Source organism: Cornus florida, unplaced genomic scaffold (genome assembly GCF_030987335.1).
Source record: "Cornus florida cultivar Cherokee Brave unplaced genomic scaffold, ASM3098733v1 CherokeeBrave_3.0.0_Hap2_Chr09, whole genome shotgun sequence".
Classification (NCBI taxonomy): Eukaryota; Viridiplantae; Streptophyta; class Magnoliopsida; order Cornales; family Cornaceae; genus Cornus; species Cornus florida.
Window position 1 is genome coordinate 68570836 of NW_026775579.1, and position 23760 is coordinate 68594595.

General features: G+C 35.2%; 1 protein-coding gene across 9 annotated transcripts in view; it reads left to right on the forward strand.

Annotated features, from left to right (window-relative positions):
- The window catches only part of LOC132274233 (uncharacterized), a 51351-nt gene that overhangs the window by 16782 nt on the left and 10809 nt on the right, over positions 1 to 23760 (forward strand). The window lies entirely within an intron of this gene.

Below are 23760 nucleotides of genomic sequence, written 5' to 3' on the forward strand. Positions count from 1 at the left end.
AGCAGTGTGTAAGGCACTCTGTCATTTATTGTCTCTAAGTGCCATCCTTTGTGTCATTTATAGCTCCAATTGCTTTCAATGCAAAGTAGTTCTAAGGCATTGCAATTCCATTCCAGTTCATTAATCAAAACACAACATTTCATTCCAATTGTCAAAATATTACAAGAGGATTTCATTCATGAAGCTACAACCCAACCCTCTAAACCATCCTATAACAAACTAACTTACAACCATATTACCCAAACCTCCATAAGATTATACAATAACCCAGAACCATAAAAAAAAAAAAAAAAAAAAAAAAAAAAAAAAAAAACTTCACCCGAAGCCATTCACTTCATAACCAGAGCAAAAAGAATAAGTAAAACTAATAAAATAGAACACCCAAACAAAAGCAAGCTTCCGACAATCATAGCCTTTGCAAATGCAATTATGGAACTGAGAGCTACTGGATGAACTTCATTAGGCAGAAGATAACCATTTTGTGCAGCTACTGGATGAGCTCCAATTTGGTTTGCTATAGCAACAGGAGTCGCCCATTCAAAGTATTTGCAATGCTTTTTATTGCACTTGTAATACAATCTCCCAAGATTGTTGTTGGACTCAGAAATGCATAAAACAGCTCTTATGCGACACCAACACTTCTTATTCACAAACTGAACCCTTCGAAGCCCAGCAATGTCCATTACAAAAACCTTCAAATTTTTTTGAAAACTGAGACGACAAAAAAAAAAAAAAAAAAAAAAAGAAAAAAGGGACAAACTATTTGTGATTAATAATAGACAAAGAGTAAAAATGAGGCAAAATCACACAAAAACAAACCCAAAGAAACAAAGGAAAAGTATATATATAAATATGTATATGTGTGTGTGTGTGTGTGTATATATATATATCTCAAAACACACAAAAACAAACCCGAATCCTTTATTACCTTTCAGTCAAATACGAATCGAGAGTGGGAGGGAAGAGTAGATGACCACCAACCGAGAGTGATAGAGATTAACAGATAACGACCCAAGAGAGTAGTCTGAGTTAGGGTTAAAATGATTTGGGAATTTTATAATTGAGGGTAAAGGTAAGGGGTTGTTTGGCTGTAACGGTCAAACTATGGGCAATTTAGTATTTTCAGTTTTCAAGGGTATTATTGTCTATAAAACATATATTGTACAGCACGTGACAACCACATGTACTGATAACGGCCATTTTTGGATGGATTCTTGCCGGACTGGGCTACTACAACAAAAAATCATAGTTCAAGAGGTTTCTTGCATAAATTGTAGTTCAGGGGTTTTTTTTGCATTTTTGTCAATAGTTTAGGGGTTTTTTACACTTTTCTCTATATCATATAATGAAAGATATATATATATATATATATATATATATATATATATATATATATATACACACACACACCATATATAAAGGGCTAGCTCAAGGCAGACTTTGGTTGGTGCGGGTCTGAAGAGAGTACACAAGTCTACTTCACGTTCCATGAGGCATGGGAAAGATTCAATGAATTGCTTAGGAAGTATCCACATCATGACATGCCCAAATGGCAATTGGTTCAATATTTCTTTGAGAGCTTATTGGACAATTATAAGGGCATGGTTGATGCTTCCATGGGTGGCTCTTATAGTGATAGGCATGAGGAGGACGTGTGGCGTCTTTATGAGAGCATGAGTGAAAATTCCTTGCATCGAACTTTATCTTCCAATAATGGTAGGAATTCAAGTGGAAGGAAGAGTGTTGGCTTACATCAAGTTGACCATTCCAATGAAATAGCCGCCGAGATGAAATCCTTATCCCAAAGGTTTGATCGATTCTTGATCAACCAAAACTCGGCAAATCAAGTATCTTCCATCCCTAACCATTCCCATCATGCATCCAATGAGACATGTATGACTTGTTCAAGTGTTTTACATTCTACTTCCAATTGTCCCCATGGACATGTGCAAAATAAGCATTATGAACAAGTCAATGCAGTTTTTGTTAATCAAGGGAACAATCTTTATGGAAATCATTATAATCCTAGTTGAAGGAATCACCTGAATTTCTCTTGGAGAAACCAAAGGGAAGGCTCAAACCCTCCCCAAGGTGATTTCTAAGAGAAATATGTCACACCTCCAATGCAAAGCCAAGGTTCTCAAGGATATAGACCATTTCAATCACAAGGAAATCAATTTTCTAATTCTCATTTTCCTAATCAACCATCATATTCTCAAGGAAATGCTAGGAGTCCCACTTTTGAAGAGAAAGTTTTGACCGTTCTAGGCACTCTAGAGGCAAACACTCAATTGCTTCATTCTCATTCTCAATCCAATGCTAAGCTAGAAACCCAAGTAGGGCAAATAGCTAGTACTTTAAATGCTTTAGAAAAAGGGAAAATGCCTTGAATGCCCCACAAAAGCAACAATGTGTTGTGGAGACTCATTCCTCATCGGAAGGTCACACAATAGAGCATGTCAATGCGGTGACTACCTTGAGAAGTGGGAAGATTGTGGACAACCAAGTGGGTATGTCCAATGAAGAGAGTGAACCGGTGCAACCACAAGTTGACACCCGTCCCGTTTCACATCCTATTCCTCCTTCATTGCATATGCATGATCTTTCAAATGAGAATATCTTGAAAAGTGATTTGAAAAGTAATTTTGAAAAGAAAAATTTGCAACATGATTTCAAAACTTCTTGTGTTAAAGAGACTTCAAAGAAAATGTTTGAAAAGGTTTTTGAGCCAAGAGCTCCATTCCCGGATCCATTAAAAGGATCCATTTCAATTGACAAGCAAAAGACCAAAACAAATGAAATTATAGATGTGTTTAGGCAAGTGAAAGTCAATCTTCCACTTTTGAATGCAATCAAGCAAATTCTGGCTTATGCTAAGTTTCTGAAAGACTTATGCACCCAAAAGAGGAAGAACAAAAGCCAAGCACCTAGGAAAGCGGTCTTAACCGAGCAAGTAAGCTCAATTTTGCAGCATAACACTCTTCCGAAGTTTAAAGACCCCGGTTCACCTACCATTTCATGCATCATTGGAGATCATATCATTAATCGGGCTCTTCTTGACTTAAGAGCAAGTGTTAATCTTCTTCCATACTCGATATATGTCAAATTAGGCTTATGAGACTTGAAACCGAAGTCGGTGGTTTTGCAACTTGCCGACCGATCCATCAAAAAGCCTAAGGGTATCATTGAGGGCGTATTGATTAAGATTGATAAATTCTTCTTCCCTGTTGATTTCGTTGTCATTGACACGGAACTGGTCCCGAATCCTAAGAGCCAAATTCCCGTTATCCTTGGCCGTACTTTCTTGGTAACCGCTAATGCCAACATTAATTGTAGGACGGGGATAATGAAGATCTCATTTGGCCACATGAAGGTGAAGTTGAATATCTTTAATTCGACCCCCAATTCATTTGATAAGTATGAAGAAGTTAATGTTGTGGAGAAATGTCATGACCTTAAATGTGAAGGAATTGAGTTTTTGTGTGAGACCGAAGTTTCAAAAAGTTCATCTTCAACCCTGCATTCTAAGAAAATTGTTTCAAATTCTTGCTTTGAAAGGGTATGGAAGCCCAAAGATTGTTTTGATCAAGGACCGAAAACTTCTTTTAAGCTTAATCTAATAAGTTACTTAAAGAACAATTTGTTGGGTGGAGTTCAAAGCACTTATCACCTCGTCAAGGAGGGGATGCATTATAAGATGTTTGATCTGGGCTAAAAGAGCCCAACGTCTTACTAGAGACGTTAAAGACTAGTACAATTCGTATGGTGTCAAAACCCTATTCCTCCCTCATTTCTATCTTTAATTTCATTTCTTGCGAAGTCTAAATATTAGCTTTGGGTTCATATGCATTGCTAGGAATTGTGATTAGAATTGCATGCAGTTTTATGTTGAAATTGAGCATTTCGCATAAGTTCGATCGATCTCAAAATGAGTTCGATCGATCGAACTCCTCACCTGCATCCAACCTGCATCCAAATCACTCTCTGTCCCATCGATCGAGAAAAACCTGCATATTTCAGCTCTCTGTCCCATCGATCGAAGACTTTCCTTGATCGATCTGAAGTTCTTCGATCGATCCAACTTCACCATTGGATCGATCTGCAGTGTCCAACACTTAGAAAAAAATTTGAACCCAAAAACCTGCATATTTTTGCTCTCTGTCAGATCGATCGAACATTTATTGCAAATCAATCTCAATTCTGGAATTCATTGCTTTGACTCTGTTTTGACTTTTAAATTTTAAACTTTAAAAAAAAAAAAAAAAAAAAGAATTTATTCTCTTTTATTTTATTTTCTTTTATTTTCCCAAAAAAAAAAAAAAAAAAAAAAACTCAAAATTTTTAGAAGAAAGATCGATCTAAGTTCGATTGATCTGAAGTTGCAGTTCGATCAATCGAACTAGTTCGGGAATGTTTTTAAAAATCAAGTCAAGGGTTTGTAGATCGATCTACACCTTCTCAAACCCTCGTTCCCTTTGCCGCTGCATAACCCATTTTCTCCATCTCCGGCGAGATTCTGGCGACCATCCCAAGTGTCAATCTTCTCTCTCTTCCATCGTAGATCTCATTCGCATCTCACCCTTTCGCATCTCAACTTCCCTCTTGATTTATAGGTGAGATCCGAACCCCACTTGTGTTTCAAGCTTCGATTTAAGGAATCTATGTTTTAAATGTTAGATCTATGTTGTTTTGATGATGCATATCGCCATTGATGAAGCTTGAAGCTATGTGTATACATGTATACATATGTATATATGGTTTTATATGTTTTTGATTTTTGATTTGATTTCGGGGGTCACGGGCCGAATCAAGTGACCAATGTTGATCCTTTGTTGTGTAGATGGGCCCACGACCATGTTCATGAAGACCCCGTGCCATCCATGTCACAGATCTGTGACTTTTCGAGTTTTACCTCACAGTTCGATCGATCGAACTTTTTCTTCGATCGATCTGTAACAGATCGATCTCACTTATTCTCGATCGATCGAACTTCACAAATTTGTATCACACATTTCCCACAACATCTCGTGTTTCATGCTATCTCATATATGCCCAATGCCTGTGTTTTCCACATTGGATGCATTCCATACTTATACTGTCTAGCATGCTTCACATCATGTCACTCATTCCTTGTCACTTACATAGATTCATGTTCCTTGTATGTTTTGTCTATCTTATTTGACATACATAATTCTATTAATTGTGTTTTAATTCTTTATACCGGCACTGACTTCCTTTTTGCAAGTTTTCCTTTTATTTTGCAGGCCATGGCTAGGGTAAAAACTGTTGCTCGCGGACATTATCACTGAAGGACCAGGCGGAGTTTAGACGACAAGGCAGGTCCATCTCACACCCAGGACCTCATTCAGGAGGAGCCAGCAGAGCCCACCCACTTCAGTCTCCATCCGACAGTCGACTACAGTCTTCAGCCTAGGTATCTTCTTCACAGGCTGACACTGAAGCTGAGCACATACCATCTCTATCACCACCACTAGCTCAGCCAGCCCAGGCCTTAGACCGACCATTGCCGAGATACTCACGCCTTCGAGTGGTGCATGAGTCTGTCTTTGACATAGACTACTTCTCCCGGTTTGTTCTTACCAGAGCCCCATATGACGATATAAACTAGAGGGGCATCTCAGCCATACTAGCCCCTGTCACATACCCAGTGTACCCGAGGTTGGTCCGGATGTTCTTCTAGAACCTCCAACCTGCCCCGAGTAACCTGGCGGAGCTGCGGACTACCATTGACAGCCACCCTATCAGTATCACAGTGCATACTCTTTCCAGATTATGCCGTTGTCCACACGTCTGCCCTCCCGATCTCCAGGATACCTATCCTACTCTATAGAGGCCCACATATGCAGACATGGCCGTTGCACTCACAGGTCACCATGCCGGTGGTGAGACTTTCGCCACCCGGACTTATCTGCCAGACGACTTGTGGTTCTTCGATTCGGTGCTATACCGAAATGTTTTCATGGCCGGCCACAAGATACAGAAGCGCGGTGACTATCTTGCAGCTTTATACGCCTTCTATACAAGGCACTGGTTGTCCATTCCTGCGTTCATCTGGAGCGTTATGATGAAGCTGTATGTTGACCATATCAGCAAGGCCAAACCTAAAAGGGCTAAGTATCTCCCATTCGGCTATCTCATTACACAGATTCTGAGAGACTAGCACGCTATCCCTTCCAGCCACAGAAGCGTATTGAGTTCGAGGCCTGCACATTCCAGAAGAAGGATTGGGATAAAAGCTACAAGGCTCTTATCAAGAGCCTACAGGACGACGCTGTCGAGGCAGCTGAGGAGCTAGAGAGAGAGGAGTTGGAGCAGGCAGCGGCAACAGCAGCAGAGCAGGCGGCGGACGATATATCAGTCGATCCGCCTGCCATGCACATGGATATTGACTTGGAGCAGCCCACAGAGGACCAGGAGTATCACTCTCTAGTTGGGTCGCCCATTCATGATGAGGAGCAGGCTAAGGATCATCATTCTCCCGCTCCAACGGTACCTGAGGCTCCAGCACAGACACCCGGCTTTGGAGAGCGCATCCAGGCTTTGGAGGATGCCGTAGTCTCTATCCGAGCAGACACCGTCTCTATTCGAGTTGACATTACTTCACTCCGTACGAATGTCATAGCGGCATTACGTGATCTATCCAGAGACATCCGCAGAACACGCCTTGCTCGTCCTACCTTCTCTTCATGATTTCCATATCTTCTTACTCCTCTTATATATCTGTGATATCTGCATATTTTTTATACTGTTATATTATTTTTTGCGGCCAGTCTGTTGGCCTTGATATCTTACTGGATGTACTGTACTTTATTCTGTTTTTCTATTTTACCCATGATCTTTTGGATGTCATATTCTTCTAGTGATATATCTGTCTGTGGCTGACTCCATTAGGTGCATCTCAGTGACTTCAATAAGAGAGAATACTACCCAAAATTTTCAGAACCACCCTTATACCTCTCTCTATTTTCAGTTGTTATCCCATTTACACTTGCATGTCCACTGTGCACTGTTATTATCCCTTTTGTTATCTGATGAATTTTATCCAAGTGCCAAATTTTCAGGACCACAGTTAATCCCAAGTTTGGGGGGGCTATGCCACCTCTTTAGATACTTCTGTTTTGGCTATTTTTTGCTATAGTTGCACTGGTATACTCTTTCCTTTTGTTCTCTTTGCACATTGAGGACACTGTGCCATTTAAGTTTGGAGGTAATAGTGTGATTTGCAGTGTTTCTTTTAAATTCAAAATTTTGAGCATGACTTGTGTATTTGAGGAATTTTCTACGATTGGTCCATAACTAGTCATGATTTTGATCTTTTGAGGACTATATTGTTTAAAATTTAAAAATTGCTTGACTTGAGAGTCCAATACTCATTGTATGCCTTATGGATGCCATTTAGGGGTAAATTTTTCAAAAGATTGATATCATGCTTGCACTTGTGGTCCACATCATCCTGATTTTGTGATTGTTTTGAGATTCACTCTAGTATTCTACACTAGCACAGGCGCACACTAGCATTCATTTGTGGGGTACATGCTTAGTTGATTATTGAATTGGTTATATCCCAATTGGGTTAGTAGTGCATTGAAAACTTTCATTCTTGATAAAGGTGGATAATAAACTCTTTTCAATGAGTAGCCGGGATTCTAGCCTCATTAAGCGCTGAATTTCTCGCATCGAAAGGTGGAAGGCCCAAACTCAAGGTTTTAAAAAAAAAAAAAGAAAGAAAGAAAGAAAAGAAAAAGAAAAGTTGCAAAAGTAATAAAAAAGTGAAGATTTCTCCCAAAAGGTGAGAAGTGGGAAATGATTAGATGGAGGTTGTTTTGATTTGTAGCCTAGTTGATTTGAGCTTGTAAGTCCTTAGGGGTGTTTGAACACCTAATGCTAGGGCTGCAACTCGGGCGGGCCCAACCCGAATTTACCCGAGCCCAGCCCACATTGGACAATGATTTTTTGTTCTGGGCCTGGGCTAAGTTTTTTTAGCCCGAATTCAATTCGGGCCGGGCTCGGGTAGATATGTTATAAAGCCCGAAGCCCAACCCGAACCTGCCCGAAACGCTAAAGCCCGCCCAACCCGCTGAAAGAACCCGAACATCAAGTCCGATCTCATAAGCCTGCCCAACTTGTCACATTCAGACTACTTCTAGTAATGGTAGTAGACATAAAAATATGAGGACGTAAGAGATTTGAATGTTAGACCTATTAGAGGAAAGAACTAGGCATTACCATTTCTACTCCAACAGTCCTTGTGAAATATTTCGCTTAGTAAAATATATAAATACTAATAATATATACCTAATATAAAATTATAAGGAAGGCCATATTTGCATCCGTTTTTCTACACTTACACTACAATCTTAAATAAAATGTCAATTATAACCTTAACTTTACAACTAAATGATTATTACTTTTAAAATGACACAATAATCCTTTCAAATTTCCTCTCCTTATATCTAATATTTATATCTTTTGTCAAGATTCAAAAAACATATATATATGAAAAAAGATGATTCAAAAAAAAAATTATCTGTATTGAATAAATTATCTCTTTTGATAAGATCCAAAAAATAAAAAGATTATTTCTATTGAATAAATTATTTCTTTTTACGGGCCATAAAAAAAATATCAATTTTTTTTTTCAAAATAGGAATTAATGACTCATTATCATTATTAGAGGAATTCCTTTATTGAAAGTGATATTATTGACGATTTTAATATCTGACTCATTATTAGAGAAATTCCTCTACAAAAACTGCAATGTTTTATAATTTTTCAATACTTTGCATTTTTTTTTTTTTTGTTTTTGTTTTTTTGTTTATGAGTGTCAAATAGTCAGATAGATCATTAGCTTTAATCACTAATGCCTGCCAAAGTAATAGTGTATATTAATGAATAATGATTAAAGAAACAATCTTTTACATATAAAGTATAAACGAAAGGGATACACAATCTAATTATATATAAAGAGTCCTGATGTATATTAATGATCAAAGATACAATCTTTTACATATAAAGTATAAACGAAAGGGATACACAATCTAATTATATATAAAGAGTCCTTACAAGTATGCAATCTAGAAAGGAGATTATAACTTTCTAAATAGTTAATTACCTTCTATTTACAACTTTCTAAATAGTTAATTACCTTCTATTTTTAAATAGGTCCTATTATATTTTTAAATAGGTCATATTATTATTATATTTACGTGAAGTAGTAAATTCTTACCTTCTATTTACAACTTTCTAAATAGTTAATTACTTTCTATTTTTAAATAGGTTCTATTATATTTTTAAATAAGTCCTATTATTATTATATGTAATACTCCTAATTTTAAAAGGATAGTCTCGGTATTTATTTATTTATTTTTATTGTATTTTTTTTAATTGTTTAATTGATTATTTGACTAATTGTTTATGTGTTTAATTGAATTAAGTGTTACTTGATTAATTGGCTACTTATTTATGTGTTATTTGTATTTTGTCTAGGTGTTATTTGTATTATTTGTTTAATTAGATTGTGTGCTTAAATGATGTATTTGATTAATTGTAATTAATTGTAAATTAAATGATTAAATGCTTTATTTTATTTTATTTTATGGTTATGGTTAGTGGTAATGGGCTAACTAATTGGGTCCCATGGACTACTTGGATAGGAGGTTGGATGGGTATGGATAATTACCCAATGATAGTTCTATATGTATATATATAAATATATATGTATATACATATATATAAAAAGGAAAGTAATTTATTAATATTATAGTAACTTTAGTATTAATAAATAATCTGATGTATATATTTTATATATTTATATAATAAGGATACGTAACATGTTTTAAGTTACCTTTTTAATATTATGGTAACTTTAGTATAAATAAATAATCTGATATAAATATTTTATTTATTTAATGAGGATATAGATAGATTATATACGTAACATGTTTTAAGTTACCTTTTAATATTATGGTAACTTTAGTATTAATAAATAATCTAATGTATATATTTTATTTAATTAATAAGGATATACATAGATTATATACGTAACATATTTTAAGTTATCTTTTTAATATTTTCATTTTTATTTTTCTTTATTAAGTTGACTTGGATTGGGAAAAGGAATATGGTTATTATTTAGCCTATAAATACACAACTATAGGTTGAAAAAGGAGTGAAAATATATTACGTAATATATTCTAGAGAGAGAGTGTTAGAGAGGGAAGGAGGAAAAGGAAGGAATGAGGAGAAAAACGCTGTAGAGAGAAGATCAAGGAAGAAGAAGTTTAACTTTCGATCCGAAAGTTTAAGGCAAGTTCTTCTTTTATCTCTTTCCATTTGATTCGTGTTTCTGTACATGCCTAGGAAATTCCAGGATTTATTAAATACATAAAATTAAATAATTATGCATGTTTAATTGGATTAAAACATAGGTTTTTATGAATTAGTTCATATCTGTTCTTGTGTTATGAATTAATAAATGTATGATTTTGATTTGATTTCTGGTGTGAATTTTTACATGTTTGAATTATGTATTTTTCATATCTGTGGAATAATGGAACGTAGAAACATGCTTAGGATTCCTGAATATTAAATAGGGACTAGGTTTGGGTTTAAATAAATTTAAATACACTCAATCATAACGATGTTTGCTATTTAAATGTTTTAAACAAACGAATGGATTTAATCTTTTAAAATGCTTTAGCAATTGAGATTAAATGTGTAGGATGAATTGAATATAGAGAATGTTTATTTGACGATATAATAAAATATCATCATGCATAAGATTCAGTTTGTGTAGGACATATGATATAGGAAGCTTAAATAAATAACAAGTCATTCATATTATGTGATAACTTGATATCATATTATCATAGTTATTTCTGGAATATTTGATGTATTTCTTTAATTGTTACATCAATTGTTGGATTGTGTGGTTTAATGCACCGGTATGAGACGGTGGTATTCTAGGGACGGATTAACTTATCAGTTAAGTCCTACCTATTTTATATAAGGGAATGGATTAACTAAAATGTTAAGTCCTACTTATATTCAGGTCAGTTCAGCTGAACAAGTTGAATGACTTATGGAGGATTAATTTATTATATAAGGGAATTGATTAACTAAAATGTTAAGTCTTACTTATATTCAAGTTAGGTCAGTTGAACAAGTTGAATGACTTATAGGGGATTAATTTATTATATAAGGGAATGGATTAACTAAAATGTTAAGTCCTACTTATATTCAAGTCAGGTCAGCTGAACAAGTTGAATGACTTATGGAGGATAAATTTATACTAGATAGGATGATTACTAGATTTTATATATATATAAGTATGGTGCCATGATATGAGCTTGAGTCTCAGGATCAGTGGTTAGGGTGCGTATATCGCTAGGGATGTGTAGCTAGATATAGTGTAGTTGTGTACCCTGGTAGGTCTAGGTACTCATGCCCACTATATGTGCGTTTTGCATGTTGCCTACTATTCAGGTTGAGACAACCCTATAGTCTAGTGAGGTTCCTTTAGTGTGTGTATATATATATACGGACTACCAGTTACTGTTGGATTGACTAGGATGTATACGTGTATCGGATCTCTGCCTGGACTGTAGTAGAGTAGAACTTGTTTGTGGGCCTGACCCACCATTATTTTTCAGGTGTTCGCCAAGAGTAGAGGTTGTTCGTGCTGAGCGGGGATCAGTCGACTTCATTCTTCCGATGCTATATAGGAGTTCCTTTATGATTTAGTTTCCTGATTTAGACAGTTATTGTTGTCATTTGTTTAGTTTGGATTTTCTAGGGGTCCACACAGTATGGATTCTCGAGTTGTATTTTGGAGGATCAGTTGTATCAGAAGGGTTTATTAATTAATGGAAATATATTCTGAGGTTTATTAGTAGATTATCATTTTAGTTTCTTGTCAGCATTTTATTTATTCTTCTTTATTCTTTTGTACTCTGTGTTCGTTTATTATCAATTTGTTTTGATATCCTCGGGTATTCGGGAATAGACCTGGCCAACCTGCATTCGAAAATCCGGGGGTATCACATTATATTTACGTAAAGTAGTAAATTTTTATTTACCAGGATAAATAGTAAGACTCATATAATCATATATATATATATGGTATCTCCTAATAAGCATGGCATGTCACAATGAAAATATATATCAACAACAAATAATCAAAACTGAAACATTGGCTATATATATAATTATATATATATACACAATAAAAATAAAAATTTATTATTGTATTGTTCAGGAAAGAATTAGTCGAACACTAAAAAAAAATATATAATAAAAATAAAAAAATAAAAAAGAAAGACTGTTTTTGGTATATAGAAAGTTAGAAACCCTACGTTCCTTATATCTTTACGGACCTTACCTTACTTCAAAGGCCGCCTCACCTAAGTCCTTTCCTAAAAAAAAAACACTCCGCCTCCCCTCTTCTTAGTTTCTGCTTTCCATGCTTCTTGTTCTAGATCGGATCCCCTTTTCTCAGTTTCCATCGCTTGTTATTCTAGATTAGATTCACCGTTTGCCTCCCCCTCCCTCTCTGCAACTGCTAACTTGTAGGTGTGGGTTTTGTTTCAATTTTTTTTTTTTTTCCCCCTAAATCAACTAATCAAGGCTGTAAGACTGTAATTTTTATTTTGCAATTTTTTTATTTTATTTTATTTTTTTCAGATTGTTTAAAAAATTAAAACCCATATCTTTCACTTTCTAGATCCAGATCTCAGACCCCTATTCGCCACCGTCCTCTGTCCTGCCGTGACTGCCGACCTTCGTCATCGTCTGCTGTCATATCGGTAGGTACTACAGATTTTTTATTTATTTTTTGTTTTAATGAGTTGAATCCATTGCAATTTCTTGCTATTGTTGTTTTGTCTTGCATATTGAAGTATAAATTTATATAAAAAACACAATCTGCTATTATTGATTTACTCTCAACTCTCAAGCTTGCCCCTCTCTCTCTCTGCAACGCTAACTTGTGTGTATAGGTTTTGTTTTAATTTTTTAATTTTTTTTCTTTTTCTAAATCAACTAATCAAGGCTGTAAAACTGTAATTCTTGTTTTGCAATTTTTATTTTTTATTTTTTAATTTCAGATTGTTCAAAAAATAAAAACCCATATAAGACTATAATTTTTGTTTTGCAATTTTTTTTTTTTTTTAATTTCAGATTGTTCAAAAATCCAACCCCTATTCTTGTTATTATTGTTTTGTCTTGCATATTGAAGTAGAAATTTATATATACACACAATTTGCTATTATTGATTTACTGAGCATTTTTTATTTATTTATTTTCTTCACACATACGTTTTAGAAGTATTGAAAATTTGGGATGGTGAAAAAGAGAGAGACAAAGGCAACAAATGAAGCCACAATAAAAACCATGCCAACTTTGCAGAAAAAGAGTTATCTACCAAAATCTGAGGTGTGGAATCATTTCACAAAACAGAAGAAAGGGGGGGGGGGGGGGGGCTTTTGATAAGGCTAATTGCAATTATTGTGGGGGCTTATATAGCTGTCCTACTAAGAATGGAAGTAGCACTCTAATTCGACACTTAGGAGTTTGTTCTAAGTATGATGGTAATAAAGACCCTACTAAAAAAATCTTAAGTTTTGGAGGTGATGGTTCTGGTGTTAGTAATTGGAAGTTTGACCAGGAAGACTGTCGCAAAGAGCTTGTAAGAATGATTATTGCTGAAGAACTTCCTTTTAGTTTTGTGGAGAAAACTTATTTTAAATGGTTTTTAAGTGTGTTACAGCCAAAATTTAAGTTGTTTTCTCGAACTACTATGACAAAAGATTGCATTAATTTATATGAAGTTGAGAAATGCAAACTTAGATGGATTTTTGAGTCATCGGCTTCAAGAATTTGTCTTACCACTGATTTGTGGACTTCCATCCAAAATCTTGGCTATATGTGTCTTACGGCACATTATATTGATAAAGATTGGAGGTTACAAAAAAAAATTATTAATTTTCATGTGGTTCCAACTCCATATAATGGTGACATCATTGCCCAAGCTGTTGAAGGTTGTTTGTTGGAGTGGGGAATTGATCAACTTTGCATGTTAACTAGCTGACAATGCAAGTTGTAATGATACGACAGTTTCAACTTTGAAGAGAAAGTTCAATAAGCGCAATGGGCTGTTATTGGAGGGTAAGATGTTTCATGTAAGGTGTTTTGCACACATCTTGAATTTGATAGTGAAGGATGGAATTGATGAGGTGAGTAGTTCCATCATTAAGATTCGTGAAGCAGTGAAGTATGTTAGGAGTTTTCCTTCTCGTTATCAATGTTTCAAGAAGTGTGCTGAGGTAGAGAAGATCACATCTAAAAGAACAGTATGTTTGGATGTTCCAACACGATGGAATTCAACATATTTAATGCTTGGTGCAGCACTTAAGTATCAAAAAGCCTTTGAGCGGTTAGAGGATCAAGATTTAACTTTTTCAAAGGGTGCTCCATTTGAAGAGGATTGGTTAAAGGGAAAGAACTTACACAAGTTCTTGGAGCACTTTTACATTATCACAAATCGTGTATCGGGGTCCAAGTATGTCATTTCTAACACCTATTTTCAAGAAGTGACTGGAATTCAAACTTTGCTACAAAAGTGGTCAAGAAATGAAAATGTTTTCTTTAGTAATATGGGGAAAAAAATGATCCTAAAGTTTGAGAAGTATTGCAATATTGACAAAATTAATATTTTGTTGATCATAGCAGTGGTTTTAGATCCTCGTTATAAGTTGGGATTTGTAAAATTTTGTGTTGCAAAATTTTGTTCGGATACCTAGGTTGAAGAGTTGACGGGGAAGATAAGAGATATTATGGCTGCACTTTATAAATATTATTCATCAATTGAGTTGGCAAAAAATGTTGAGTCAACTAAAACAAATGCTGATGTTGAAATGGATGATGTTGAGGGGGTGGATGATGTACTTGATGAGCATAGGAGGAATTGGCGTAATCACTTGAAAAATGAGCAAAGGGAGGTAATTAAGTCAGACTTAGAATGTTACTTGTATGATGCTGTTGAAGAGGAATCACCAGAATTTGATATTTTAGCGTGGTGGAAAGTAAAAGCCCCTACATATCCTGCCCTTTCAGAAATGGCTAGAGACATTTTGGCCATTCCAGTTTCAACTGTGGCTTCTGAGTCAGCTTTCAGCACGGGGGGACGAGTACTTAACTCATTTCGAAGTTCCTTAACTCCTTATATTGTTGAGTGCTTGATTTGTGCACAAGATTGGCTGAGGAGTTCATCAACATCTATTGATATGAAAGAAAAATTAGAGGAACTAGAAGCTTTAGAAAAAAGTATTACTTTTCTTCACTTTCTTTATTAATTTTATATGTATATAAAATTGTTTTTGTGATCTCTATAGTTGACAAATAATTAATATTCTCATTTGCATATAGGTTTGGAGATCAAAGTTGGAGAACCTGGAGCTTGCACCACTTCAGCATCATCTAGCAAAATTCAAGAGGTAATATTATCAATTTTGTGTATATGAGATAGTTTTGACAAATGATTTATATATTTCATGTTTTTTTATTACAAGTTATCTATAATTTGATATTGTCATATCCCTTTTGTAAGAATGAGGAGCATGGAGATTGGAGGATGAATGACCAATAATTTTTTTTGTTGTTTTGGAGGATGAATGTTATTATTAATGTTGGTTATGAATTTTATATTTTGTTGGAATGTGGCTTGTTATTTTGTTAACTTTGTACTTATTTATTATTAATGTTGGACTTGTATGTTTTATTGTTTTGTAATGAATGTATTATGAACGCATGGAATGTGGCTTGTTATTTTGTTAACTTTGTATTTAAAATTATATTGACTTTTGCCTAGAAATTTAGGTGTTCTAGAAGCCAGGGGAAGTTAATAATCTCATATGTAATTCCTTGTAAAGTGGACTTAAATGTTGGCAGAAGAAAAAGGTGCATGGAGATGAATTAGATCTTCTAAGACTGATGATTATCAAAGATGTTATTCTCTTATAGATGGTCCGTACTTGCTACTTTATGAATAAATATTTGATAATTTTTGTATGGTCTAAAAGAAAAGGTTTATATGTTACTGAATCTGTGAACTAAAATGTTGTGACTGATGTTGGTAATTGTGGCTTGTGTCTATCGTTACACAGGGAGTAATAATGGGGCTGTGATCCAACTTCAAACACTAATAAAATTGAGAGCCAGCTTCAAAAGCCTAAGAAAACCCGAAAATATAGCCCGAATAAAGAACCCGAGTTTAGCCTGCGTTTTAAAAATTAAGTATGGGCTGGGCTTGGGCTCACTAGGCGACATTATACATGGGCTTGGGCTAGGCTTGGGCTGAAGGTTTATACGTTGGGCTGAGCCCGAGTTAAGTGTCCAACCCGCCCGAGTTGCAGCCCTACCTAATGCCCTAAAGCCGTCTGGTTTGGGAGTCATTGACTTAACACTCGACCTTATGGATCGCTAGAAAGCTTAATAAATCACTACATTGCACCATGCTTCCATCTTTGATCCACTAGGATAAAAAAAAAAAAAAAAATTCGAGTGAAAAGAATAAGCGCATCTATATTAATAAAGCTTTAATAAAAGGTCCACTTTTTGTCTTGATGATCGGTATTAGATTTGTGTGCTAGTTTGAGGGTAAGGATGTAATCATTTTTTTAGTTGGCTAAGATAGCAACATACTTGATGCCGATCCATTCAAAAAGGATCCTAGAGTTGTTTTGATTTGCATGATCATTTTCTTGACGTGTGGATGACCATACTTGTTTGCTTGATGTTGAAATTTTAGGAGATTGCTTGGAAATGTTTGAAAAATTGCATACTTGAGGTAGTTTTCTCCCAATGCTTGTTTACAATATTGGTGCCTCTTTTGAAAGAATGAGCTTAATATTTGTGGGTATCATTTCTGGAAACCCTTATGAGACTTCACTCGTCCACTAGGGGTAATCTAGGGGTTTAAAAGGCTTGTTGCATGTGCTAAATGTAATCGTTTTCCCTATGAAAGTGGCGTTATCCATTTATTGCTTTCTAGTTCGTAGTTGTATAGTTGTTTATTTCATTCCTTTACTTTTTAGTTCATTGCTAGGGACTAGCAATATTTAAGTTTGGGGGTGTGATGAGCGCTGAAAAGTGCGCATTTAAACCCCTTAAGCTTAGGTATTCTAGAATCTTTATCTATCTTATTTTCCCGCTTTAGATTGATTTTATATTATTTCCATTTTCAGGTACTTATCCCCAAAATAAGCTAACTCAAGTAAATAAGAGCATAATTGAAGCAATCTTGAGATGAATCAAAGAAATGAGCAAATTGGGAGCAAAAGGAAGTAAGTGGTGGAAATTCAGCAAGTTCGATCGATCTCATCAAATGTTCGATCGATCGAAAGTTCATCGATCTTAGCATTCCAAGATGGATCCAAGCTCTTTTGTCCTTATCCAAAGATCCCACAAAGTTCGATCGATCCAACTTTCTTCCAATCAATCGAAAAGATTGCGATCTCATCAAATATTCGATCGATCGAAAGTTCATCGATCTTAGCATTCCAAGATGGATCCAAGCTCTTTTGTCCTTATCCAAAGATCCCACAAAGTTCGATCGATCCAACTTTCTTCCAATCAATCGAAAAGATTCCATCTTATCCACTTGTACCACTCTACCTACCACATTTGTCTCTTTCCCAAAAATATCTTCAAAATATCTTAGATTTGTTTTTATCCAAAAAGGTGCCGCCATAGAGGATCGATCCAGCTTCAATTCGATAGATCTCAGCTATGTTCGATCGGTCTCACCACAAGTTCGATCAATCGAACTTCTCAAATCCCGTGAAAATCCAAATTCCAGCTCATAAAAAGTTATCTCATATCCAATCATTGGAGGAATATTGGTGTACGAGCCCAGCTCATTTGGAGTGATTTTTAACCTACCTATATAAGGAATATGAGCTACCTTTTGAGAGATATACTTGAGAGTAGATAGAGACACAATTTTCATATTCTTAGGGAGGAAGAAAAGAAAGAAGGAGGCTAGAGACACAAGCTTGGAGTTCTTCCATCAACCAAGAAGAGGAGCAATCTCTACCATGGAGTTAGCCCTTAAGGGTTGGAGCACACCATCCATAAGTGGCTAAACATCCTCTTAGGGCTAGAGTTAGCCCTAAGCATGCTTTCTATATCTTGATTTGTATATTTTGAAGGGATTTGTATTGTGATACATGTTTTGACACTTTTATATATATAGATCTTGTTTATTCAATGATTTATATGGTTTAATGCTTCCAATTGATCATTTCATTTTATCCATATGTCCATGTATGCTAGAATAGATGTTCATGTGTTTGTCTCTATTTCTTGTGTTATTGATGCATGTCTATGTGTATTAATGCTATAGATCTAGAGATTGTCAAGACATAGTGCTTAATGGAATGCTCTTGTGGTTTATTTAATAGTTTATACTCATTTCTTGATGGATTGTGCCTCTCCTTTAGTTTACTTAGTTTAATTTCATGTCCTTAACTTAATTGTAGTATAGTTGTAATTTAGATGTTAAATGGGAGGACAATCCATACTTGTTGTTTGATGTTCCATACTTATGAAAGCAAGTAGCATATATCTCTAACCTTGTGATGTGTTTGGATTATGAGCTTAAAGAAATGATTAATGGCTTAATTTGATATATTGTGCTATCCACCATGTTGCTTAGACAATATATGCTTAATTTGTCATCCATGCTTGTTGAAATAACCACACACACACACTATGTTGCAATACATGTTTTTCCCCTCATTAATCATTCATTAAGGGTGTAGAAAAGCTATACTTAGTGGTGATCTCTAAACCTCAAGATCTCTCTCTTATTTTCTCTCCATTACATTTAATTGCCTACTTTAGTTTAAATTGCATCCTAGTGTAATTCAACTACCAACCAATATTTTGATCACTCGACCTACTAACCCTAATATCGATTCCACAACTTAATACGACCCACCAATCCCTTGGGACGATCCCTACTTGCCCTAGCTATATTTTTAGTGAAAGGTAGTAGTGACAATTTCTAAATATAAAACTTGGCCACATTAATCATAACTCTACACCATTATCTTTTGGTGCACAAACTTTAGGTTTGGGACGCGACAAACCAGACCACACCAATACCCTGACTTAGAGTTTGGACCTGCAGTTCCAACGCTGCAAGCCGTGTCTGGTCGTTTGGGACGTCTAGGTTTTCACCCGACTCTACCCTTTGACCAGATCCCTGCGACGGTGTTCCTTCGGTAACCATACCGGACCGCAAACGTATATACCCAACTGAGTAATTAATTGATTCAAGGGAATCGTCGTTCCCACAGACGGCGCTAACTGTTGAGAGTGAAATTCACGCGGTCCGATACGACACCGTTTTCCTGCAAAGAAGAGAAGAAAAGATTGATAAACCTTGACAGCACCGGTGTGGTACTTGCCAAGAGTTTTTCGACGATCAAGTTAGTCACCGGAGGTCTACAAAGAAGGCAGGGATTTAATAATAGTTTTTTCGTCGTACCTTATTCCCGAGTTGTAATAACCCTAATTTTCAAAAGGGATAAAATGGGAATTTAATTTTGTTTTTATAGTATTTTGATTTAATTATGTGACTTATGTGGTTTATTTGCTTAGTTGATGTAGTGTGACTTTATTTTAAATTAATTGGTTAATTGTTATTTTTTTATTTGTTTTATTTAATTGGTTAATTGTAATTATGTATTTGTTTTATTTAATTGGTTACGTGTGATTATTTGTTGGTTTTAGTTAGTCGTTTAATTGTGATTAAATTTACTTATTTGATTTATTGGTTTTAATTGACATGTTTTATCTAGAAGCTTAGGTGGGTTATTTGTTTTAAATATGTATGCTAGGGTTTTAGTTTCATATAGTTTTGGGACGCCGACTTATATTAGGTTTTAATTAACAACTTGTAGATATAAGTTTAAGCCGACTTAGGATGTGGGATGCATATATATATATTCTTAGACGGCTGCTAGGGTTGTAAGAAAACCCTATTCACATAACAGGGTCTTGAGAGGAAAAACTAGAGAGTAGTTTGGAGAGGAAAACACAGAAAGAGAATCACAAGTGTCTTGAGAGATTAATTAAAGGGGTTGCTTTGGGATGGAATTAAGAAGCAATAGTGGAATGAAACTGTGATCAAAGGAGAAACGCTCTTGGTGAATTCTGGAATTTAGCAACGGTATTGAAAGGTTTCAAACCGGAATCTTAAGGCAAGTTTCAGTCTATTCCTTTCCTATAAACTTGTGTTCTATGCATTCTAAATAGACTCCAGAGATGTAATAAAACTTTAAAACAAGTGTTTATGCATAAGGAATTAAATTGAAATCTGTTATATGTTTTGTGTATAACTGTGTTTGCTTTCTTGTATAGACTACTTCGATTCGGATTTAAACCTCTGTAAATCAATTTATAATGGAATTCAAAGAATTTCTAGGGCTGTTTAGACCTTGTTTGAACTCTGAAAACTTTAGAAAAAAAAACTAAGAACAGAAGGTTGAAGTTCGCCATGGAAGAAGAAGACAAACAGAGGAGTATAGAAGGCTCAAAGTAGGAGAGGAGAAGGCTCCAGATTGTGGGAGCCGTCTCCCCCTTCAAAGAGCCGGCTCCAAGGGGTTAGGGAGTCGGCTCTAGGTGGCAAAGAGCCTGCTCCAGTTTTTTAGAGCAGGCTCACTTGTGTGTGTGCGTTCTGAAATTCTTTATGCACTGTTTAGAGAAGTTTCATTTTTCAGAAGGGTTTGGAAGTTTACAAGGGTTTCTAAATATGGTTTTCATGAACCTTTAACTCCTCATATGGAATAAATTATATCTGCAGACGTAATGGATGCAATGGTAAAAAAGTAAACAACAGAGCAAGTTCTGTGGTTGGGTGTTACAGCGTGTGTTACAGAAGCTTAAACTTAGAGAAGGCTCCAGTTTTTTAGAAAAGGCTCAATCTACATAGAGAAGGCTCCAATTTTTTAGAGAAGGCTCAATCTACTTGGAGAAGGCTCCAGTTTTTTGGAGAAGGCTCAATCCACTTAGAGAAGGCTCCAGTTTTTTAAGAGAAGGCTCAATCCACTTAGAGAAGGCTCCAGTTTTTTTAGAGAAGGCTCAATCCACTTAGAAAAGGCTCTTGAAAACTTGGAGAAGGCTCTCCCTTGGTTGGAGACGTCTTTAGGTGTTTAGAGCCTTCTCTAGTTTTTTTAGAGAAGGCTCTGTGGCTTTGTGGATTACAGTAGCTTAAATTACGCCTTGTTTGGTTAACTGGGGTTTTTTCCACTATGGTTGGGTTATTGTGATGGTTTTAAATATTAATTCATGGAATATTAAAGCCCTAGGATGCAAGTCGCAGGCTGTTTACGGACTTGACAGACCGGAAGGATTTAATTATGTAAACGATGTCTAAAAATTTAAAAGGGTTAGAACATGGATTCTAATCATTGTACCATGCTACATTAGAGCCACACTTGATAAATCAATGTCTCTGAACTCATGGGTTTAATTGTAGGAATGTATACAACGGTGCAGACAGTTAACGGTTGGAAGAAGTTTAATTGCCTAATTCAGGTTTAGCAATTTAACAGAGTATGTATGCATTTGTAAATCTTGTTTTGGTTGTACGCTAGGATCATGTAATTAACAAGTTTGATCTATGCATATCCTGGATGTTAATTGTTGAAATACTAATTACTTTTCTGCAATACATGGATTTAAGCTTGGAATCTTAATTGCTGTAACATTAAGCATTTTGCTGCAATTATTTGGGTTAGGGTTTGGATTTAAGTTGCTGAACTAGTACTTAGGTTCTGTCAGTCTAATTGGACGTTGGCCTGGAATTAATTGAAGAATTAAATGTATATTTTCTGTCAATTATCTGGATGGATGCTGGAATTTAACTTGACGAATTAGTAAGCTTTGTCTCGTTTGATGCTGGATTTTTAGTTGATAACTTGTTTAAATTCTGTGTTTATCAACTATATGAATAATGTGGACTTTATTTGATGTACTGTATAAAATGTTGCATCATTTGCATGTATGCACCGGTATAGGACGGTGGCATACGGAGGGACGGATTAGGTCACAACGCTAATCCCTACCCATTCATACATAAGGAATGGATTAACTAAAATAGTTAAATCCTACATGGATACATGTCCTGTCAACTAAAACAGTTGAACGACATAATGGATATTTGTTTTATCTTTCTGCACTAGGAAGGAATTTATATATATATTTATGGTACCGTGGTACGAGCTTGAGTCTTCTGATCATGGTTAGGGTGCGTATATTGCAAAGGTTGAGTAGCTAGATATAGCTAAAGTTCCCTGGTAAGTCTAGGTACTTGGCCGCTGAAAAGCGTGTTTTGTATGTCACCTTCTACCCAGGCTGAACTATGTTATAAGCTAGTGAGCATCCTATAGTGTGTATATATATATATATATATATATATATATATATATATATATATATGAACTATTGTAGATATTGCCGAGCTATCTAGGATGTATCTGCGTATCGGGTTTATGTATGGATTGTAGTAGATTAGAACTTGCATGTGGGCCTGATCCACTCCTATTTTTCAGGTGTTCGTCGGTACCAGGCTTAGAGCTTGATCGTGTTGATGCAGATACAGACATTCACTCTTCCGATTACATAGGATTTTTTTTTTTTTTTTTTTTAGTTTTGGATTTTAATTCTGTAATATTAATTATCGTTTGGGATTATTAGGGGTCTATTAGATGGATTCCCGAGTTGTACGGATTAGAAGGATTTAAATGATATTGATTTATTATTTAAAGTTTAAGGGTTTTTATTTTAGATTTCTTTTAGCGTATTATTATTTTATTCTTAATTCAGTTTTTATTCTTGCTTGTTTATATATTGATTGTTTGGTATCCCTCGGATCTGTGCTCGGACTTGATCACCCGTGCCTCTAGAAACGAGGGGTATCACACGAGTCGTCTTCCTATTTATCGTCATTTCCCTTATTCTTGATAAGGGAATATCATAATCCTTATCCCATGGAACTTATCACATGGAAATCTTATCCTTGATAAGATTTGTCATTATCCCATGAAATTTATCCAATAGAAATCGTTATCCTTGATAACGAAATATTATCTTTCGAAAGTACAAGAGATTTGGCATCTGGTCAACACTTAGTTGCCTCTATTGTTAGGTCAAGATATGTTAGGTTTATTTTTCCCTATCAGCTATAGTAGTGACCTTTTTTCTACAATCCTCCTAAACAAAAAATGTCTTTGCGCAATGGTCTTTCTCACATATACAGTCATACTAGTGTGTATAGTTAATTTAGTTGAAAGAGGCTCCCAACTTGTGCCAGAATTATTAATGGTTAATGACAACCCTTTTTGTGCATAGAATTAATGATGATAAGCAGGGGCATTAATGTATTTTTTTTAAAATTGTTAAATAGTCCTGATCCATAAGTCATTTGTAGTGAAGTAGTTATCTTTATTCAATTGTTTATTCGAAATCCCATGATAATTGTTCTCTCTCTTATGGTGTTTTCCCATGTTACTCAATACATTATCCTTAAAAAAATGCTAATTGATTTTATATTAAAAAAAGGAGGGTTCAAAACAAATTACTGCAAAAATGTATAAATCAGTTTTTCACTATGAAATATGGTACCTAATTAGTACACCATATATATATATATACAACCGAAAAGCTAAGGTAACG